Source organism: Zingiber officinale, chromosome 8B, assembly GCF_018446385.1.
Source record: "Zingiber officinale cultivar Zhangliang chromosome 8B, Zo_v1.1, whole genome shotgun sequence".
NCBI classification, from domain to species: Eukaryota; Viridiplantae; Streptophyta; class Magnoliopsida; order Zingiberales; family Zingiberaceae; genus Zingiber; species Zingiber officinale.
The window spans coordinates 97957153-97963359 of record NC_056001.1 but is presented as its reverse complement, the minus strand read 5'-3'; the positions used below and the strand labels follow the sequence as shown (position 1 = coordinate 97963359).

General features: G+C 27.5%; 1 long non-coding RNA gene across 2 annotated transcripts; it reads right to left on the bottom strand.

Annotated features, from left to right (window-relative positions):
- Nucleotides 1-853: 853 nt before the first annotated feature.
- On the bottom strand, nucleotides 854-3083 carry LOC122015802. 2 transcript variants are annotated; one of them, XR_006120975.1, is made up of 3 exons: nucleotides 2644-3083; nucleotides 2421-2543; nucleotides 854-1163 (listed from the first exon to the last, which is right to left on the bottom strand). It is a non-coding gene; the product is annotated as an uncharacterized LOC122015802 (long non-coding RNA). The 2 variants fall into 2 exon arrangements; XR_006120976.1 differs by lacking the exon at nucleotides 854-1163 and adding an exon at nucleotides 2098-2164.
- Nucleotides 3084-6207: the final 3124 nt, after the last annotated feature.

Below are 6207 nucleotides of genomic sequence, written 5' to 3'. Positions count from 1 at the left end.
AAAGAGAAATTTGATTAGGAATAATTAAAAAATATCTATGGAATTTTTAATAAAAAGGCTTAAGGAAATAATTATCTAAGTAAATATTTAAAGAAATTTGATCCTCCCCCTAAATTTGATACTCCCCCTAAATTTATATTAGGGTTTGACTTGCTCCCCCTTAAACTAGCACCTTCTGGCTATCTTTGTTAGCAACAAGAATTTCTACCTTAGTGTCTAGGGAATTTACTGTTCGTAGCACTAATGTTTATCATAATTATTTATACTTTATTATGATTGTTCACTTAAGTTTGATTAAATAATTAATTTTAGATTTAGGTGTATGAAGTAAACCTTTAGTTTAAGGTTGAATGAAATAATTTGGTACTAATTCAATAATAGTTAATCATTACTAATGGTCTATTGATTAACTTTTACTTGACTCAATTCAATAATTTAATATTTATTTTATTAAAATAACTTACATTTCATATTAATTGACTGATTTAATGAAAGTCTAAGTTATAATTTAATTTTTCATTTACATCATCCTATTTATTATATTTAACTTAGATTAAATAAGTCAGTATTAATTCAGAGTTAAATTTGTTAAAATTATTAAACAAAATAAAGTTAAGGTTCAATTTAAGTCAATCTTTAATTGAGATAAATTATGATTTAACTAAAATAAAGTTAAAATTGATTAACATTTTAATGTATAGTCAAGTTTAGTTTACAATAACTTTGTCATGCCCCGAGAGTAAGGTTATCCAATGAAAATCGGACAACACCTCTCCTGTAATAGTGACAAATGAAACCAGCATACATCGCCACATGGCTACTCACAAGCAACAACAGCCCACACGACTGGATATAAACACAACCACGCAGTTTATAAGTAGCTCACTCGGCTGAAACAAAAGAACAGCGGAAGTCACAAAACAACCATCACAAACCCACCAAATAACCACATGCGAGCCGGCCCGGCTTGACACAATACCAACAAATCAAACTACATGCAACCACAAGACTAAGTTCCAAATCCACATCAAATTATTACAGAACCAAATTCATAAAATCAAACAAAAGCAAAGCCTCATCAAAACCCGAAAGTCTGTCCTCGAATGTGACGTGAGACCAGCAGTCAAGATCCTCCAAGAGTTCTTGTATTATCTATCGGCTACCTGATGAAAGAAAAACCAACTTATGAGGTGGTGAGTACTGGGACTCAGCGGATAATAAACACATAGTGCATGAGCAATAAAAATATCTAAGGATACAAAAGGGTATACAGTCTCATATGAAAAAATAGCAAATACTACAGTGATATTATAGTAAATGTCCATACCTGAAATCATATCATAGGCTAGTAACAATAGGTCAGGGATAGTGAGTATCTGTGACAATATTGCTCATAATACCAAAGTATCATGTGAGGTATACTATCAATAAGTAAGCTAGTGTCTAAGCATATGCAACAGATATATATCTCAACATATGTAAGCATATCAACATAAGTGACAACGGCATAAGAAAGTATAAGAACAAAAGCGTATGCACGGATGGTCACTCCTGCCCACCCCTCTATACATGACCCATGTATGGTCGAGAGGCCGGGTCAGTGATAGACTGTACATCACTCTAGCTACCACTACTCTCGAGTGGTCGAGGGAACAGTTGCATAATAGCTAACTAGCTATATCTGCGACAGGGATCTCTGCTACTCACAACTCCGGCTATCAATACCCATGAGTGAGCAAGTGGGAGCACGATAGGACAAGCGGCACACTCCAGCTACCACTATTCAAAAGTGGCCGAGTGTGCGGCCCTGGCCAATGACTCTCTCAACCACAAGGGAGACATGGTTGTCGACATGCATTAACATGAAATATAAGTAAACAGTAGTCAAAGCAAATAAACGTGATATCTAGTATCTGCTAAGTATCAGGGATAGCAATGTGAGACTGTATAGATATCAAATTGAACATCTCGAAGGTCGCGTGTATAAAGTATCAAACATAAGAAAATATTACGAGTGAAGTCAAGGTAAACACAACATTTATCCAAATATAACTCATGCACTAAGGTCAAATAATTAAAGAGACAAAATAAGAAGTACCCGCCTCAAATATATCGCATCCTGAATATTATCTCCACATTAAGCGACTCGTCGTAAATCAAGGTCCTATAACAACATGCATATAATCAATTCACTTTCATATGTATCTAATGGTTAGATCAAAATTCCTATTTAACCAAGAAACCCTAGTTCATTCCTTAATCTTGGTTAACTAAAATAAATCGGATCTAACTCGTAGCCTAGATTAGATCCAACGTTTAATCTCAATCGTTTCGAATAATCACATGGATCAATTATCCCTAATCTTACTTGTATCGATTCAAATTAAACTAAAACAGAAATTGCCTTTCAATCATCTTACCCTATCACAAGATCTTCCCTGTTGACCTACTGCCAAGAGGGATGGCTGCCGGAAAACTGCTAGCCGAATGTTAATGCTGCTAGAAATTCACGGCTGAAGCTATAACGAAACCACTGCCAGCCACTGCCAAGAACAACCACCCCAGTTAGCATTACCTACATCCCAAACTGAAATCGCAATCCCGAGCTCTAAAAACTTAGGACCCGAAATCAAAATGTCTTACCTTACCACAGTGTCGACAGCTCCCTCTGTGATGGAGACCACCACAAGCGGCTGAAGAGTTTGGGAAGGTAGGAAGTTGACAAGGAAAACTCGTATTAGGATACAGGGGACAGAGACAGCCCCTCTGGAACGGCAATCGCAACCAACTCCCGCAACACTAGGGCTCGGATCCTTCCCCTGGCCGAAGATCGACTCTGGCGGAGCATCGATTTGGAGTGGGGAGTAACCGGTTAGCTTCAGGTGAGGAGTAGAGGAGTTCGGCGGCTTCCGCAAGCGTCTGATGGAGCGGCGCTGGATCGATCGGGTGCGGAGGAACGCGTCGGGTAGGGCGTCAGACGGCGAATTCGGGAGATGGAGTGAGGAGAGGAACGGCGTTTTTGCTTTGTTAGATCACTGTAGCATTCTATAAAAATCTAGGGTTCGTTTGATCAACTCCCTCCTAACGATGATTACATAATAGGCTTCCCACCTAAATTATTCATCTCCTAAAATTATACTATACGATTTCCGATTAAAACTCGAAAAATAACTAAAAATTCTCTTAAATTTCAATAAGATTATTTTTCTCATAACCCTTACTATTTAATTTAACGTATCTCATAAACTTATAGTAAAGTTAATGTTTTAATTAGGCTAAATTAAGATATTTATCAAGTCAACTTAAGTTCTTAAATAAGGTTAGACTAAACAATTAAGTTTTAATTATTTACTTATTAATTATTTAATAAAGTTTAAGTTAATTCAATTTTGATTGATTTAATTGTCTATTAATTAAGTTTCAAATTAAGTGCCTAAGTCGTAAAAACAATTTTCAAATAATTTTTAAAAGGTTTTTTTTAATAATTTTTAAAAGTTTTTAAATAATTTGTAAAAGATTTTTTTTAAAAATTAAAAGATTTTAAAAATAATTTTTAAAAGGATTTTTTAAAATATAATTTTTAAAATAAGTATTATGTTAATTATCATATGTTTAATTCAGTTTTGATTTTAGAGTTTAATTTGATTGGGTGAGAATTTTATTTTAAAAAAATGATTAGATTAAGTAGTTAGGGTATGAAGTTTGAGTTGGAGATTTAATTTAATTCAAAGTTTTAATTTAAGTTTAATTTTTAATTTAAGTTAAAGTTTAATTTAATTTAAGTTTAAGTTTTAATTTAAGTTAAAGTTTAATTTAATTTAAGTTTTAATTTAATATAAAGTTTTAATTTTAATTTTAAGTTTAGGTTTAACTTTAATTTTAAATTTTAAGATTAATTTTAAGTTTAAGTTGAATTTTAAGTTAATTTAATTTAACTTGAATTTTAATTTAATTTAAATTAATTTAATTTAAGTTGAATTTTAAGTTAATTTAATTTAAGTTAATTTTGATTAATTTAAGTTAATTTTTAGTTAAGTTAATTTTTAGTTAATTTAATTTTTAGTTAATTTAATTTAAATTTAAATTTTTAGTTAATTTTAATTTTATTTTAATTTAAGTTAATTTTTAGTTATGTTAATTTTAATTTTTATTTAAGTTAATTTATAGTTAAGTTCATTTTAATTTTAATTTAAGTTAATTTTTAGTTAAGTTAATTTTAATTTAATTTTTAGTTAAGCTAATTTTAATTTAATTTTTACTTAAGTTAATTTTAATTTTAATTCAAGTTAATTTTTAGTTAACTTAATTTTAATTTATTTTAAGTTAATTTTTAGTTAAGTTAATTTTAATTTTAATTTAAGTTAATTTTTAGTTAATTTAGTTTTTAGTTAAAATTATTTTAATTTAAATTTAAGTTAATTTTTAGTTAAGTTAATTTTAATTTAATTTAATTTAATTTTTAGTTAAGTTAATTTTAATTTAAGTTAATTTTTAGTTAAGTTAATTTAAATTTAATTTAAGTTAATTTTTAGTTAAGTTAATTTTAATTTAAGTTAATTTTTAGTTAAGTTAATTTAATTTTAATTTTAATTTTTTGTTAAGTTAATTTTAATTTTAATTTAATTTTAATTTAAATTTAATTTAAATTTTAGTTGAAACTTAATTTAATTTAATTTTAATTGAATTGAATTTTAATTTTAATTTAATTGAATTTTAATTTAATTTAGTTTAATTTAATTTAATTTAATCCTTAGTCGTCTCACCCAATCTATGTTTTCAATCAGGAAATTCTATAATTTTGTGAGATGAGTTAAATTTAATTTCAGAGTTTGGTTTAACTTTGTGTTAGATTCAGGTTTAGCTTTGGGCTCAGCAAACAAACATTTTTTGGATAAACTTCTGGGCTCTGGTAAGTCACCTGGACATCATTAGTGTAACCATGCTTTTGAGGTTTTTCAAATAGTCTCATCCACTGAATTTAGTACAAAACTTTCGTCTAACTAGTTAGGATTCGTAAAGGGTAGCTTCAATTAGTTCCACTAAGCTAAATGCACCACGTTGAAGTCATATCTTCCTAAACATGCATAGATAGAGCTTCCCTAACCTACTATCATCTAAAACTTCACTAGTACTATTTGTCAAGTTAAACTGTTGTCCCTATTTAAGCTAGTCCTAATTACCCAGTCGGGTAATCTATTATTTGGAGGTGCCAATTAATTTGGAGCCTCCCCTGAATTATTGATTTTCCTTTTAAGATTTTTTGCATAATTAAAGTTAATTTTAGTTAAGATTTTAATGTTTAATTTGTAATTTAAATTTAAATTTTGAATTTTGAATTAATTAAATTGATCAAATTTTCCTTCTTTAAAGGAATGTATTTAATATTTAAATTTTCTTTTAATCTTAATTTTATTAAGTTAAGATTATTTTTAGTATTTAAATTTTTATTAATTTTAAATTCTAATTGATTAAACTGTTTAAATTATATTTCTTTAAAGGTTTTTCTCTTAATTTTTTATTAATTGTTAATTTTGATTTTTTTTTTTATTTAATTTTGAATTATCTTTAATATTTAATTTTGAATTTATTAAATTTATTTTTGGTTTTATTAAATTATTTGAATTTATCCTTATATTTCCTTTGTTTTTTAAGTTTATATTATTAGTTGAATTTATTATATTAGTCTTATCTTTAAAATTTAATTTTTTTTATTAATTAAATTATCTTGATTTTGGATAGAATTTTCTATAGCGATATTGTCTAGATTATTAAATATTTTATTAAGATATTTATTGATTTTATCAAATCTATTTTCTCATTTTTTTAATTTTTAAATTCAAATTTATTTTAATGTTTGAATTAATTATTTTTGAATTTTTACTTAATTTTAAATTTTCTAAATTAATTAAATTATTTGAATTGATTTGGTCATTGTTCTGTTTGACCAAGTCAAGGTTAATGCTGATTTAATTAAAGTCTTGATTGACTTGATCATAATCTAGATTATTTTCTAGTTTCAAAATTGAATCATGTAAATTTCGATTATCATGTACCATACTTAGGATAATTTCACACTTATCTAAATTATCATGCAGATTATTTAAACTACTACTAACAAAGGGTATTTTAATAAATTATGCTAACCTTAAGTGCATCCCCTAATTTAGTAAACTTCTCCGTTGGATCTGACTCGAGTTTGGATTCAAT